Source organism: Tachypleus tridentatus, chromosome 7 (genome assembly GCF_004210375.1).
Source record: "Tachypleus tridentatus isolate NWPU-2018 chromosome 7, ASM421037v1, whole genome shotgun sequence".
Lineage (NCBI taxonomy): Eukaryota > Metazoa > Arthropoda > Merostomata > Xiphosura > Limulidae > Tachypleus > Tachypleus tridentatus.
In genome coordinates this window covers 8,897,239-8,915,591 of record NC_134831.1, presented here as the reverse complement: position 1 = coordinate 8,915,591, position 18,353 = coordinate 8,897,239, and the positions used below count along the sequence as shown (strand labels likewise).

General features: G+C 35.8%; 1 protein-coding gene across 1 annotated transcript in view; it reads right to left on the bottom strand.

Annotated features, from left to right (window-relative positions):
* The window catches only part of LOC143257936 (uncharacterized), a 31,192-nt gene extending 22,992 nt beyond the window's left edge, over window positions 1-8,200 (bottom strand). The window contains exon 1 of the mRNA XM_076517008.1: window positions 7,613-8,200. The gene's annotated coding sequence lies outside the window, so the exon portion shown is untranslated. The remainder of the gene's footprint in view (window positions 1-7,612) is intronic.
* Between the last annotated feature and the right edge of the window lie 10,153 nt (window positions 8,201-18,353).

Here is an 18,353-nt window from a genome sequence, read left to right as displayed (position 1 = left end):
AAGCTGTTACAATCGCTTTGACACCACCTTGTTACGAGCATGCTCTCTTCTTACAGTTCGCTTTCCCTTATTACGTCCGGTCCGATATAGTCTGATGCTTAAGGCGCTTGATTTGCAATCTGCGGCTCATGGTTTCGTATCACCGTCCCACCAAACATGCTCGCCCTTTCAGCCGTATGGGCGTTATATTGTGTCGGCCAATTCTACTGTCCGTAGACGATGGGTGGCGATGACTAGCTGTCTTCCCTCTAGTTTTAAACTGATAAATAAGGGACGTCTAGGGCAGATAGTCCTCGTCTAAGTTTTCGCAAAATTCAAACTAAACGTATTATTTCCATCTGCTTTGTTTATGTTTCACTTATTACTTTCGTAAGAAACTGCTACACTTATTAAAACACATTTAGAACTGAGCCTTCTTATTTACTGACACTATACCACTTTCTTTACCTTGCCTTTCCCAATTTATTCGTACTTTCTCAAATCTCCTGGTATTTTTTGGTATTTGTTAGTTAAACTTCTATGATGTTTATTTCACCTCTTTAAACCCACTGCGAGCGTCTCCTTTTCTCTTCATGATCTTACACACCTGTTTCTCCTATATTGTCTTAAAAGTATCACCGTCATGGGAGGTGTTATACCCAGATTACAATTCAATGCAGTGCAATTATTGGCCATCGACAAAACCAGCGATAAAGTTCTTATCCAGGAATTGACATATCATGTACACTCACGCGCAATAGCTAACGCGACAAACTTCTCTATACAACCCAATATCTACCATTTTGTTCTACTGTGCAAATAGTTTTATCCTATTAAGTAACCAAAGATGAGCTATGCACAAATAAAATTAAATAAAAGCTCAGATAAATTTTAGGGAAAAAAGTACTTAAACATGAATATGACAAAAATTAAGAAGTCTCGTAAGTACGTGAATAGAAACTACCGTATTTTAGAAATAAATTATTTCAAGTATCACCAGGAATTTGTCACTAATAAGCTTGTATTTCCCATGTATTTGAAAGAATACAAAATGAAGTAACTTTTACTTTCACACTTCAAACACATCCAACACCCTGACCATTCGTATTCTTCTTTACCAATAAGAAAACCGAAACCCAGATATAAATACTTACAATTTTCTCCTCTTCCCAAACTGTTGAATCTCTTGACTCCATTATCCGATGAATGGTGACTATTTGACTCAATCGTAAACATGACAGTTTTTATACTATAAATATTACGAGTAAAATGATCAATAGAGAAACTTGATACGTAATTGTACTTTTGTAATCACATTAATAACAGTAGAGTTATCGTCGCGAATGTGGATATGATGATACACAGATTTTAACCCTAACAAAAATTTATCCTTTATAACATCTGCCTAGTTAAAAATAAGTCTTAGTATTTAAAGTTATGCAAAGATGAGTTGGTATGTTTATAATCTTATCTAGACCCGGATTCAGTTTTAGGTTTACCATGTGAGGGCTTTCAGTGACATTTAATAAACGTTTCTGCGAACAACCATTTGATTTCCGACCTCACAAACGTGGGTTTTCCTCATGCCAAGTTTTTGTCCTGCAACGTTGCGTCGTGTGGAAAATGTTTCAATAGTTTTCAATATAAAGATTTAAATATATTTAACTCGTTATTATTTATTCCACTTATTACCCACTGTTCGCAATAAAAATTGGATCAGCCTTCTGACGATTGTATGTTTGCATCACAATGAATCAGTGCTGTGTATTTACATATGCCATCTCTTGTGACTTTATTCAATTGGCATTCCATTATATCAAACTTGCTCTTGTCAAGTGTCTTAAAATAGTAACACATAACGAAATGTTTTCTTATTCGTATTGCCTTCTATTCGTCACGCAAGTTTGTCCACGTTTTTCACATTCAAAACAGAAAACAATTCTCTACTTACCAGTCGATGTAACAATCCTTTTGTGTACATGCGTCTCATTCCATTTTCTTTGTTTCAGCTATTCAGCAAGAAACGTTTGAAGAGTTTTAATGTTTTTAGTCTATCGAGTTTTTAGCAATGGTTTTATTCAGATTATTTTCAAACCTTCTGTAACAATTGACTATAACCAACAAACTGTATTTTCTGCCTAAGGACACAAATAATTTTCCTACTGCCTTTCGTGATTGACCTGCATTTAGAACTTCCACAGTAGATACCTTTTTGTGTCGTGCTTTTTATTACCACCTCAATATTTGTCACCCTCATTAATCTAAAAAGTATCATAAATTTTGACGTTTCTACTTCAGGCAATTTATACACTAGCTTCAAAATTGCCTAGCTTTCTACTCAAAATACTATCCATCTTGTCTATCGTTTCAAATTGAAAAAAAAAAAATTAACCTACAAATCACTCTATACGTTAATTTCTCCATGGAGTAATTTCTGTAACGTGGAGTTGCTCTCTTAATACACAGCTAGAAACTCACTCTAAATGTTTGTTTTGGAATTTCGCGTAAGACTACACGAGCGCTAACTGCGCCACCTGCCCCTAATTTAGCCACCTCTTAGGCTACTCTTTTACTATCACATTATAACGCCCTCACGACTGATAGGTCGAGCATGTTTGGAGCTACAGGGATTCAAACCCACGACCTGCGGATTACGAGTCGAGTGCCTTTACCATCTGGCCATGCCGCTCCGTAGTTATATGTAACATCATTGTTTTATATCTTATATTTAAATAGCTAATCCCTTAAGTATAAAACGATTTATTTTATACCGGTAGAACGTTCTGATCACAGAAGTTGCAAATTATACCAATTTATCAATTTATTACTGTCCTTGTTACTTGTGTTAAAAAGTAACTGTTGACCTTTTCAGTGACGAAGTTAAATAAAATTGTGTCAATAGGTCAAGCACCTCTCATATCTATAACTATCAAATAGAAAGTCTTATAAATAAGTCAAGTCCTTCCCACACCTCTATATATCAAACAAGAACTGTAATCGATAGGTCAAGTTCCTACTATATCTATATATCCAAACAGAAACTATTGTTAACCTCAGGTTTCACTGAATGTGAATAGTGACACTGATCAGAAAGCAGCTGTACGAATCAGACAGCTGGGTAGACTGAAACAAGGGTAAAGTGTCTTGTTCATCAACACAACGGCACGTTGCAAACAAGACTTGAACACACGACTACCTGATTAATGACACAGCCACTGAGTGAAACTGCACTCTAAACTAAGATAAGCATCATTCCATTATTTTTAACTAGAAAAGGTTGTTCAAAGTCCATGAAACGAGAATCAATAACTTATCAAACTACAAGTGAAAAAATAATAATTCATCGAAACAAAAACCTAGAAAGTAGTTTTATACGAAGCGTGAAAAGTGGCTCCAGTTATATTTGGAGTTTCATGTGATATTCCATGGATTTTCACTTGAATCTAAATAAATTCATACTCTATATGAATAAGCCTTTGATATTGTTTAACACAACTATTTAATAAATTATATAGAAAATCGAATTATCTTTCGGCCATATTTACTGGAATAAATATTTATAACATTAGAGAATACAAATCTCACAATGCTCTTACCCTAAGCACAAACAACTAGTAGCGTTAACAAATATTAAGATCATTTTCTCAAACTTGAAACGCAATCGAATTTCTTTAAGGTGGCGTTTCGTCAATACACTGCAAAGTAAGACGTGTGAATTATGTACAAACAATCACAGCCGGATTATGTACAAACAATCACAACCTGATTATGTAGAAACAATCACAACCGGATTATGTACAAACAATCACAGCCGGATTATGTACAAACAATCACAACCTGATTATGTAGAAACAATCACAACCGGATTATGTACAAACAGTCACAGCCGGATTATGTACAAACAATCACAACCTGATTATGTACAAACAATCACAGCCCGATTATATACAATCAATCACAGCCAGATTATGTACAAACAATCATAGACAGTAAAAAATTAAAAATCTATATTTTAACAATTCAGTCATCGAAACGTTACTTTGGGGCTGAATGAATACAGTATACCCTCACCCATTCGCGGTTCCCCATTCGCGGCCCCGCATATTCGCGGGTTAGGCTCTTAACCTTATCGCATCGTATGCCGGTATACCAGGCTAGCGTCGTAACGTTATAAAAACGAATGCTCGGTAAACCGGGTTTTTGTAGGTCATAGAGACTAAAAGCGCTTTTCGAGGGTATGTCTGTATTTACTCTCTCAAGCAGTTTTATCGATTGACGTCTTTATCGAACAGTTATTACTGAATTGTACTGTACTGTATTATTATTACCTGAACTGTGCGTACTGTATTTATCTGTCTAAGTTTGCCTTTAAATTTGTTCCACGTTCTGTCAATTCTAATACATGTGTTGTACGCATAGAAAATGACTTTACGGTACAGTAATACAGTATGGGTAACTATACTATGTACGTTTCTTTTTGATTAAAATATTGTTGCAGTACAAAATTAAAATGTGTTTACATTATCATTACTACATTAGTGAAATACATGACTGCATGCAACATTACTACATTATTACTGTATTAATGAGTAAGAGTGTCTTTAGAAAGTGTCTGGGAAGCATTTAGTACCGTATATAATCTCATACATAGAAGTTTTAAAACTGCATCCAATATTCGCAGTTTTTCGCTATTCGCTGGGGGTTAAGAACGTAACCCCCGCGAATAGCGAGGGAATACTGTAATGTACAAACAATCACAACCGGATTATGTACAAACAGTCACAGCCGGATTATGTACAAACAATCACAGCCGGATAATATACAATCAATCACAGCCGGATTATGTACAAACAATCATAGCCGGATAATATACAATCAATCACAGCCTGATTATGTACAAACAATCATAGCCGGATAATATACAATCAATCACAGCCGGATTATGTACAAACAATCATAGCCAGATAATATACAATCAATCACAGCCGGATTATGTACAAACAATCACAGCCGGATAATATACAATCAATCACAGCCGGATTATGTACAAACAATCATAGCCGGATAATATACAATCAATCACAGCCGGATTATGTACAAACAATCACAGCCGGATAATATACAATCAATCACAGCCGGATTATGTACAAACAATCACAGCCGGATAATATACAATCAATCACAGCCGGATTATGTACAAACAATCATAGACAGTAAAAAATTAAAAATCTGTATTTTAACAATCCAGTCATCGAAACGTTACTTTGGGGCTGAATGAATAATAATGCAAAAATGTAATGGGTAAAAAATAATTAAATGGGTTTTTCAAAAGTACCCTAGAAAAACAGAATTACTATTGGAATTAGTATTTGTAATTAATTCGTTTTAATTTCTTGTAAACTGTTATTATTTTCCTATTACTAAAGTACAGGTTTCCCTTATTTCTATCTTCCTCCTTCTAAGGAAAACTAACTCCCAAGAAAAAACTGGAATTTTCTAGAAGATTGTAAATATTGGGAACCTTATCCTTTTCACAGGGTTACTTATCCTGTTACTTATCCTTCTGAAAACGTGGTGGGGAATAGCTTGAAGTTAAAGGTTACTTGTTTTTTTCTGGCGGTAAAATAAAATATGAAAACCAAAACATAAGATTAGTTCTGGAGGTTTTTTTAAATCCAGTGGACTCTTATATGTTTCACACTGAAATTGTTACGACACTAGCAATATTTACTGATTGAAATGTTTGAATGACGTAGTTAATATGTTCGATTTATAGTGTAATGCATTCTCGGTTATAGTAATTGCCGATACAGAATATCGATACAGATACAGAATATTCTGAGTTACAGAAGGAAATAAGTATTATATTCGGTTTATAAGCTTAAAATCAGCATTCTAATAACATTAAAAATAATAAAACTACAAAAAATATCCACGTGACGTCATAGACTATTTGATCGACTTCAGAAATACCGAGTTCTACTGAATGGAGTCCATGTCGTTTGAACACATATGAGATTGCAGATAGATTTAATGTTACTCAAACCTCAAACTAGTAACTGTATGTAGTAAATGCCAGTTTTTATTCAGAAGAAATGCCAAGTTCCAAAGAATATGAATAAACTTGGATATCTTATTAACAATAAAGTTTGCTTGTTTGTTTTTGAATTTCGCACAAAGCTACTCGAGGGCTATCTGTGCTAGCCGTCCCTAATGTAGTAGTGTAAGACGAGAGGGAAAGCAGCTAGTCATCACCACCCACCGCCAACTCTTGGGCTACTCTTTTACCAACGAATAGTGGGATTGACCGTCACATTATAACGACCTCCCCGGCTGAAAAGGCGAGCATGTTTGGCGCGACGAGGATGCGAACCCGCGACCCTCGGATTACGAGTCGCACGCCTTAACGCGCTTGGCCATGCCGGGCCTAACAACATTCCAGGAAAAAAAATAACATCCATTCTGCATTTTTAATTTGTAAAAAAAATCCTAGTCTTTGTCAATTTTTTTTTTAGTTTTTCAGGCGAAACTCACAATTTTCCAGTATGGAACTCTGTATGATAGTTTGGCTTTGTTTTTATCAAACCTTATAGAAGATGAGATATACATTATCTCATTCATACCAGATTTGTCTTATTCAAACTGAGGAGATACGTTGAGCCTTTTCGTCTATAGATGGATTTTAGAATATTTAATTTCCGGTATCACAGAAATAACAGATGGTTAAATGATAATTGAATCATTGTTACAATATCAAATTTCTCTTATGAGTTCTTATTTCGATGAAATATTCAGGTCATAACTATGTAGTTTTGTAATGAACAAATTTCAAGTAAATAGTTTAAACACAGAATGTGTGAAATGCAACTTCAGTATTTGTTTAATACCTACCTAAGATTATTAACTTCACTAAGTGTGTATTAGAATGAAAATTACTTGTGAAATATTATTTCTGGGCATGAATAACTGTATCTCTCATTTATCATTTGACCGTCATATTATAAATTATAAATAAATAAACACAAATGAAAATAAGGTACTGCCATCTTGGGGTAAGTAAAATAAAATTTACCCTTTGAAATTAGCATTCTGCCCTTTCTATGAAATTATTATACACGATAACAGTACAAGAAACAAAACACTAAGTATATACAAAAATGTACAACAATGATATGGAATGAAATAACAAAACAATTAAATATACAATATATACAGCTGTATAAATGAACATGAGAATTACAATAGAAGAAATTGAAAAACAACAAAGCATACATACACACACACACACTGAATATTAAGTTAAAAAAATGAATCGGTACATAAAAGAACAATATATACAGGTATGTACAAGTAATTATATAAAAAAAAAAACTACAAAACTGAAAGTAGAAAATTACAAATGATTAAAAAGAATTACAAAAAGAAATGAAACACAAAGATTAAAGAAAAATAAAAAAACAAAAATTATCTAGGATTTAATTACAAAAAACAACCGTACAAATGAGCATTACACGTGTTATACGATATGTACATAAAATTAAAAAAAATATAAATTATAGGATACAAAAATAAATAAATATTACAAACAAAATAGATAAACGAAAAAATTAGAATAAAAATAAATGATAATTACATAGAACGAAGTATCAAAAATCAGTCAAACCCCGCTATCCTGAAGCGTGCACATCGGCGAGGCGTCCGGGCGTCAATGATGATAAAAGTCCCTCGCACTTAGTAACAGTTTGTACCTGGCCTTAGTTCGTATCTTAAAGTACGACATTGGAGCCCGCTCAGAAAGTAATTGATTATGAGTAAGTCAGATGACGTACTTAAACTCTGATAGAGTGTAGTAAAACGTAAAGGCCAGATGAATGGGAACTGTGACCGGCTAGTGATACAAAATGGACTCAGCCGAGATCGATGAGGCACGGAAAAGGCGAGCCACCTTTTCCCATATCCAAATCGATAAAGGACAAAGGACCAACATGTGTACGACTGATTCCACTCGAGTATGACACAATGGACAGGACTCGGTGACACTGATACCAGAAAAGAATAAGCGTTCTCTCACTGGTATGATGATACGAACGATGCGCCAGTAAAAAGCCTGAAGGTAACCACATAGTGCATCACTACCCGACCCCAGACAATGTTCCTGAAGGTAACTATCCACATAGTGCATCACTACCCGACCCCAGACAATGTTCCATGGGCGAGCAGGGTGGTATTGTTCTATCCTTTGAGTACACTCCGGGTTAAACAGACGGTAGAGAGAATAGGAGTCCGCCGGAATATCACGTGACATGGCGTGACAACGTCAGCATACCAAGTGGGAGGTCAAAACACATTGGTTTATTCAGGCCCTGTCGAACAGCCCTGTGCCAATCAGGAAACGAGTCAGTGGGTGCAGGAATGATTCTTTCAAGAGAGACAGTAAAAAGTGGTGGATAGGAAAAAAGAAAGACGCTTGGTTTGGACACATGGGATGCCCAGTCCTCTCTTGTTGGGTGGCTCAACTAAAGACAACCAAAATACTGCCTCAGTCTTACCACTCCACGGGAAGGTAAAGACATGCAACTTGACAGCTCGCGCACAGTGGTCGTTCAGAGGAAGAATCTTCCTCTTCGCTACCTCTGCCCTGCCAAAGAAGATAGCAGGGCTGTAACGATAATCTTGAACTGACACGTTGCACTTCTTCCACCCAGGCAGCATCAGGACTCACAAGGAAGCAAATCCCACAACACTTGACTGGAGAAGTCCATGCCAAACCAAATGGAGTGTCTGCAGTTGACAATCGCCAATGCTGAACCGAAGGATGTTTAGTTTTCTAAAAATAGGTTCATATCAGCCACATGGTTAACATAATTTATTGACACCCTATCCGGCATATACAAATAAGTAACTAATTTACAAATTAAAGAAAAGGTTTTACAAAACAAAAAGAATATAAAAAATAGCACGATACATATATATATACACTGTACATACCGAATACCAGATACATATATATACACTGTACCTTCCGAATACCAGATACATATATATACACTGTACATACCGAATACCAGATACATATATATACACTGTACATACCGAATACCAAATACATATATATACACTGTACATACCGAATACCAAATACATATATATACACTGTACCTTCCGAATACCAGATACATATATATACACTGTACATACCGAATACCAGATACATATATATACACTGTACATACCGAATACCAAATACATATATATACACTGTACATACCGAATACCAGATACATATATATACACTGTACATACCGAATACTAGATACATATATATACACTGTACATACCGAATACCGGATACATATATATACACTGTATATACAGAATACCAAATATAGAATAATAATAACAACAAAATGAAATAAATCCAAAAGTGAATAATAAAATACAAATTAAAATAAAAAGGAAAAGAAAATATACCAAACAAGTAACGAAAATTACAAATTATATATATATATACATGTGTAATGATATGTACGAAGTTAATGAAACAAATAGATACAGAATTGAACCAGTTACAATATATAAAAATAACATTTACAACACACAATATACATATATATCTATATACAAGGATATTAATAACATTTACAACACACAATATACATATATATCTATATACAAGGATATTAATAACATTTACAACACACAATATACATATATATCTATATACAAGGATATTAATAACATTTACAACACACAATATACATATATATCTATATACAAGGATATTAATAACATTTACAACACACAATATACATATATATCTATATACAAGGATATTAATAATTACAAGACACAAATAGAAACAAAGTCATAAGAATGTAAAATTTACAAAAATATAAAAAATGTTAATATTTATAAGATACGTTGCAACATAAAACAGGAGCGGAGATAGGGCGGCTCAGAACCCGAGCTCGACCCAGCCTGTCAGAACCCGAGCTCGACCCGATTCCCCACCGCATATAGAGGCGAAATATCCGGCTGCCACCAATGGTAAAAGTCCCAAGGACTCAGCAGCCGATAGTTCGCCTCAAGACAGAATAACAGCCTATACTTGGCCTTGCCCAGAATCTTGAAGTAAGACACCGGTGCTTGCTCGAAAACAAATTGGTTTCAAAGAAGCCAAATGACGTACTTTATGACTGTTAATGTTTATTGGAACGAAAATGCCAAGTGACTGGGAACAGAGACCGGCACGTGGTATAATATGGTCCTAGCTGAAAGTGGAGAAACACGGAAAAGGTGGGCCACCTTTTCCCAGATTGCCATCGACGTCGGAAAAAAAAAAAATGTACAGAACAGATCCCGCCTGATAGTGACACAAAGGACAAACCTCAGTCGCATAGTTATTCCACAAAAGAAGCATACTCCATCACCGGAAGGATGTTATGCACTGCACGCCAGTTGAAAGCCTGGAAGTGGGTATCAACATGGCGCAGCACATCACGGCCTCAAATAACCTCACACAGAAGAGCAGGGCATCCTAAGGACTCACAAGAAAACGAACCCCAAAGCAAGTGACTGGGTAAGGGGTTCAATCCCGTCCAAACAGGTGGTGAGCAGACAAAGCCCATTTGCCCAACCACCAAGCCCGAGACTTGACGTATTTGAGCCGCGTAGCACTAGTCTGAGAGTAACGATGGACAATGGTCAGCGCGGAACACAGGGATATTGAATTCACAAGGAACAGGTTCACATTGTCTGCATAATATACATACTTTATAACCACACCCCCAGTCATTTGGAGGCCATGCACCAAAACCGAGTGATAAAGATAAGAAAGCAGGCACTTGATCACCAACGCATAAAATGAAGGGGATAACGGACAGCCCAGATGAACCTTCTGTGAGATGGGAAAGAAAGACGTCAGATATCCGTTTATCAAGAGCCTGCTCAAAGTGGTCGCATACAAGTTTTGCACACGCCAGACAAAAACAACAGGAAGACCACACCTCTCCGGAACAAACTACAAAAGTTTGTGGTAAATTCGATCAAAGGCTTTGCTCTAATCAAGAAACACAACGATAGCAGAGATATCACTGTCCGTGATGCAGTGGAACAGGTCCCTGAGAAGCACTAGACTTTGTTGAATGCTTCTACCGCACACGCGACATGTCTGAGTGTAGTGAACCAAATGAGGCATAACCGCACCCAAACGGGCACACAGGACTTTCGAAATAATCTTTGTGTCCACATTCAAGAGAAATATGAGACACCAGGAGGAAAGATTTTCAGACTGGCTGGGATCCTTACATATAAGTGTAATGAGACCATCCAGCGTACCAGGCGGCATTGACCCACTAGTCGGACAGTTGTTAAAAAGTGTGACAAAAAAGGGTCCGACAGCAGGCTACACGTGGCGATAGAAATCCACCGACCATCTATCTGACCTAGGACACTGACCAAGTGGCATGGGCTGAATGGCTAACCAACATTCACCCATACTGATGTTCTATATATACGTAGTGATGTTCTATATACATGTAGTGATGTTCTATATACATGTAGTGATGTTCTATATACATGTAGTGATGTTCTACCACAAACCCTCGTCCATGGGTGAAGCTGAATATAAAAAGCTATAAAGGTCAAGGCACGCATCTAGAGTGTCAGAGATGTCAGAAGATGACTGACCATTCTCCAACAACAGACCAGAGATGTGTCTGGCCTTGACCATCTCACATGCCTTGCGCAGTGGAACTCTAGTAATATCAGACTTGAAATTCTCGCTGCATGGAATAGTTTGGAATACTCCAAATATATATCCTTTTGAAGATTCTCAATGCCCGAGAAGGCACAGACTTTCTTGAAACCTCCCAACCAAGACTCGTCGAAAGACTTATCAAAACAGAGACCCTAGACCAAGCAATCAATTCGTCTTCAATTTAATCCTCAAAAAGGTGAGAGACACTGAACCTCCACACTCCAGGACCCCTAAAACAGGGACAAAGTCCTGAAATGTAGCAAGAAACGCCCAATGGTCGGACACATCAAACGAAACATCACGAACCCGATACACAGCAGCCCTGCCAAGGCTCAGCTTTCGGCCAGGTGAAACGTAGAACCTGTCCAGGCGACAAGAAATGCCCCGACCAGTCTAAGTGGCCACAAAAGCAGACCCATAGAGTGCACACCAGAAAGAGGAACGCCACCAAGGAAGATATCAGCCTGCGTTACCAGAAAACTGTCCAAGGCCGAGAAGGAAATCACCTCCTAACCCCGTAGAGGCGCATGACATTAAGAAGCCGAATCTTACGAAACCCAGCGACAACATCAACACATACGACTCGCTCCTCAGCATCACTATGTGACGCGAAGATGGTGCCATTAAAATGTGTGTGAAAAAGGATCTAACGACCCCCAGTAGGTCGAAGTATTTTAAATTTGTATTTTTTTTTATTATTATAAGGCCCGACATGGCCAAGCGTGTTAAGGCGTGCGACTCGTAATCTGAGGGTCGCGGGTTCGCATCCCCGTCGCGCCAAACATGCTCGCCCTTTCAGCCGTGGAGGCGTTATAATGTGACGGTCAATCCCACTATTCGATGGTAAAAAGAGTAGCCCAAGAGTTGGCGGTGGGTGGTGATGACTAGCTGCCTTCCCTCTAGTCTTACACTGCTAAATTAGGGACGGCTAGCACAGATAGCCCTTGAGTAGCTTTGTGCGAAATTCAAAAACAAACAAACAAACTTTTGGATAAATGGTGTAAATAACATTACATATTTCAGAATTATTTATGCTGATTAAATCATCAATATATTTATAAGTTAAAGTAAAAATATCTGGATTTGTATTGTTTTCAATGAATATATTTTTATACTAATATAGATATAAATATAATTTTGCTACACAAGATGAGTAGTTAGCTCCCATTGGAACTCCTAACACTTGTTCAAAAACTTTTTTATTAAAAAATATAAAATTATCATACATACAGAAATTTAATATACACTGCTGGCCAAAATCTTTAAACCAAAGAAAAATACACATTTTGCTTTGTTAGGGAAAAGGGATAATAAAAATAAAAAACTTTTTTAGTATTTAATGTTAAAAATGTGAACACTGTGAAATTTGCCTGAATACGAGCTGGTCAAAAGTTTAAGACCATACTGAACTGAAGTGTTAATTGGTGAGCATGTAACAAAAAGCGTTAGCGTTGTTAACATCTCCCACTGACATCTTCTTTTACATTGGGTAAAAACATGGCAAGGGCTAAAACGTTGACAGAGTTTCAATGTGGCTGAATTTTCGAGCTGCAAAAGCAAGGTCTCTTTCAACGTGCCATCCCTGGTGAGATTGAGCGTAATAAAACTGCTGTTGCAAAATTCTTAAAAGACCCTGATGGATACGGAACGAGAATTTCAAGTAGTCGGCCCAAGAAAATTTTGCCAGCGTTGAGCAGGAAGATTCGACGGGTTGTCCGGCAAGACACTAGCCGATCGTCGAACCAGATTAAGGCCCTTACCGATGCAGAATGCAGCTCAAGAACAATAAGACGACATCTACGAGAGAAAAGCTTTAAAAACCGTAAATGTCTTCAAAGGCCACGCCTCATTCCACACCCTGAAATAGCTCGGTTAAACTTTGCTAAGAAGCATCAAACATGGGACATAGAAAAGTGGAAGAAGGTTTTGTTCTCTGACGAGAAAAAAATTAACCTGGATGGTCCAGATGACTTCCAACGTTACTGGTACGATAAGGATATCCCACCGGAGACATTTTCTACACGACACAGTGGAGGAAGTTCTGTCATGATCTGGGGTGCTTTCTCCTTCCATGGAACAATGGAGCTTCAGGTTATACAGGGGCGTCAAACAGCAGCTGACTACATTGGCATGTTGGAGAGAGCATCCTTATTGACTAAAGGCCCACGCTTGTGTGGAAATAAATGGATCTTTCAGCAGGACAATGTGATTCGTTTGGATCATTCAGCGTGTTTGCTCGAACTGAACCCCATTGAAAATATTTGGGAGTGGATGGCAAGGAAAGTCTATAGAAATGGACGTCAGATCCAAACACTGCATGATATTCGTGAAGCCATCTTCACCACTTGGAATAACATTCCAGCCAGCCTTCTGCAAACGCTTATATCGACCATGACAAAGCGAATGTTTGAAGTTATTCGCAATAACGGCCGTGCAACTCACTACTGAGACCACTTGCCTGGCATTTCCTACCCTGTTTAGGACTTCTTTTTGGTATGGTCTTCAACTTTTGACCAGCTAGTATTTAGGCTAATTTTATAGTGTTCACATTTTCCTTATTAAATGCTAAAAAAGTTTTTTATTTTTATTTTTATTTTCCCTTTTCTTATCTTCAACTTTCGAAGCTCTACTCAAATAAGTGGTTGAGTCTAACAACGCAAAATGCATATTTTTTCTTTATATTCACTGGCCTTAAGATTTTGGCAAATTTTCTTTTTTTCAGTTCTATGAAAGGACAACAATATTGTTCTATTGATGAATTGAAAACAAAGATTAAATCTTTTAGTGGTATTGTGGTACATAATGTCGTAAAATCACACGTTTGAATACTATTTACCTGCTCACACTTTCTTAGACATTCTATTTTTATTATTCAAAACGTATGTCTTTTATTGTTAATACTTACATTTTCTATTTTATCAAGTAAAATATTAAATGATTTATTTAATAATACAGCCAATTGTTTGAAAATTTTTTTATTGAATTGGAAATAGATCTGAATTTAATTGGAGTTTATGATTAAGTGATTTTTTAAAATTTATGTAGATAATTTAGTTTTATTTTTTAAATACATATAATTTCCATTCTAAAAACCATCTAGGTGGATAAGCTGTAATGTAATTAATTTTATAATATATTCATCAATATTTTATCAAGAGATTTTAGAATATTATTTTTATTATATTTTGTATTTAGATCCTCTATTACATTCCTACCTATTCTGTCATCACTTCGACGGCAAATCATTTAGTATTATTATTGTTAATTTCCCCGAGAGGAGGACCGAAGGCCTTCCTGAGGGATCACTTGTTTCAGATACTCAGTAGTGCGTTATCCGTCAGTCAGTCAGTTGACAATTAAAAGGGGTCAGATAAGACACGCTTAACGTTTTAGTAACATCACAAAGCATGAGAATAATTAAATATTCTGTGAGCTACAATGCAGCCCGACATGAACTTCAAAGTCAAAAATTAAAAATATTTATTGCTCATAATTTTGGTTTTATTTAGTCTTGAAATAGAACACTTTCGGTGATCCTGCACAAGTACATTTAGTTCAGTACAATATCCCATCTAGTACATGGTATAATTGACATAAATACAAATGTTACTTCATAGGATAATGTAGGAGAAACAAATATAAGTTTGTTAAAAATTACAAACATTAGAATTAATTATAGAACGATACAACAAAATTCTTATCTCCCGTGACTGGTAGATTATTTCAAACCGTTTTAAGTTCTTCACCATATAACGACTAGTTTCTGTGGTGGTACAGTTGTATGTTTGCGGATTTCCTACGCTAGAAATCGGGTTTCGATACTCGTGTTGAGCAGAGCACAGATACCCACTATGTAGCTTTGTGCTTAATTTCACAAAAAGATACTACTAATAAGAAAATATATTTAATATAGTTACACCGATAGATGGCACTGTATAGTTCAAGCATTATAAAGGATATAAAGCAAGCACTTCTGCGTTAAATCAAAATCCATAACTATTAGTTTGGTTGGTTATTTATAGTCAAGAACAAAGCTACAGTACGGGTGAAAGGCCATTATATAAATATTTATATAATCATATTAAATACTTATTTATTCCTTAAGTTCCAACAGTATTAAAAAATGTGGAAGACCAATGAAATTATCTGATAATTATCTAATATTCCTCTGCTAATTATCACAACACAATACATATCAAATATCTTCCTACTACTTTAATTTATGTGTCATTAAAAAAAACGTTAAGGCCACAAATATACTAGAATTTTAAGCAATAAGTTGAAATGGCTAATTGTCTCATCTACCAATTTTATCAATATAAAGATATTTCGAAACCATAATTGTTAAGGTTATTACTAACATAGCTTATGTTTTAATGTTAGCAATAATCTAAATTTCTGAGACATTTAATCCAGGAATAATTTATTAATTAGCTTGTCGTGACAGGATGGTTTAGAGACAGTCCTTCGCATCCTATTGTCATACAAATACGATCCCAACTTTGGGGCTTTGATTGAGGTGTAAGAGTGACATAGCTTTGAAATAAACAAAAAGACACAAAATGTCGATCGAGTTAAAAACTATATTGTAATTAAATGTTATATTGCTACAAATTAGGCAGACGATAAATAAAGAGGTATATTTAGATACGGAAGTTATAAATATAGAGGCAGTTTTTAATAATACTTGTGACCAAGTAAGAAATATAAAACATTAAAACCTATTTCTTTGTTTGTAATGAATGTAAGAACACTATCTACTAACCAGAGAGAAGACAATCAACCAGTAGCGGCATTCAACCATTGAATACTGTGATATTACACCGCCCTAACGGCTCAAAGGTCGGGTATGTTCTGCTCTTGGTTTAGATCCCACAGTAATGAAATTGCGAATCGAACCCTAACCACCAGAAAAAGGCAGACATTTAACGTCGAAATAAATGAAAGAACATACGTTCACACGTAAACAAACTGAAACAAACATGATTTTATTGTAACAGGCGCTAATCGCTTTGTACTTTCACGCATGTCTAACTTAACATATAACATTTTATTTTAAAACTTTGGGTCAAATACCACGCTTTTTTTGTTTGTGTATATTGTTCGTCTTGCAAGTTCAGCAAGAAAGCTTTTAAGGTGATTATAAGACAAAGGAATAATGACTGATAAAACCTTATCGGGTTGTTTTTACCCATCTATCTACATGCCTGTCAATTTCATTTCGCTAGCTAATTGTATCATAATAATATTTTATGCCTGTGGTTGTACGTACTGCCATCTCTTAGAATGAAAAGAAAATACGTTCTTCAAATATTAAAACTAAATTTCTGTGACAACGCATACCGTATTTTACGCCTTATAAGACGCTACATCGTGGAATACGCATACTAATTTTGAAAAGACAATGTTAAGAAAAAACATCTTGGCTCAGCAACCAATATCTTGATGTAGCCTTGAACTTCTTTCAACCTACTGAGTAAATACAGTCAAATACGTCACAGTTAAATTGAGTGTTTTATGCTTGTGAAAATACTTGTAATTGGTAATAAATGAGATTACAATGGTGTATGAGTAGACTCGTTTTGAATAGACCCTAAACTAACCCCTTACCTTAACCCATCACTTTTGTCTCAGAAGACGCATTGGGATAGGCTCGATATGGCCAAGTGTGTTAAGACGTTCGACTCGTACTCCGAAGGTTGCTGGTTAGAAACCCGGTCGCACAAACATGCTCGCCCTTTCAGTCGTGGGGGCGTTGTAATGTGACGGTAAATTCGTTAGTAAAAGAGTAGCCCAAGAGTTGGTGGTGGGTTATGATGACTAGTTGCCTTCATTTAAGTCTTACACTGCTAAATTAGGGACGGCTAGCGCAGATAGCCTTCGCAAGCTTTGCGCGAAATTAAAAAAAAAACAACAAGACGCATTGGGATTTTGCAAGTTATTTTCAAAGGAAAAACTGCGTCTCGCAAGGTGTAAAATACGGTTTAACGTTTTGAAGCAGAAATTGTATCTTACATTTTCTTTCTTTTTGACATACTTTTTCACTCAGTAAACACCAGCTCTGTAATAACACTAAACAAGTACCGGTTTCAACGTAAAAGGTATGGCTTGTAACTCCTGAAGATGACTTAGAGCATATCGAAACTAGTACTAATGTTGTTTTAAAGTGGAAGCCGTACGGCTTCAAAGCGTTTTAATTGTATTAAATAGTAAACGTTGTTTATAACCATTTATTATAATTTTAAGAATTTGTACATTTAATAACTATACTGTATATATAAATTTGTTTATTTTTATTGTAAAACGTAAGGAAGATAGGATGGATAATTTTTTGTTAGTGTATTTTTATTGTACAATTATTTCTCACTAGATGGCAATAAAGTAGTATACAAATATGTTTCTTCCTTTTGTAATTATGAAAAATATTAACTGATGCTTTTATACCTTCAGAAAAAATTGTAACAAGTTTTATAATCAGCTAAGTGGTCAATGTAAATAAACAAGAGTTTTTTTATATTTTACAGACATTTTATACGAAATTAAGTTCCTTATAAACGTTGTTCTTTCGTTGAGTAGGATATTTAAGAGTTATTAATGGAAATAATGGTCCAGTACA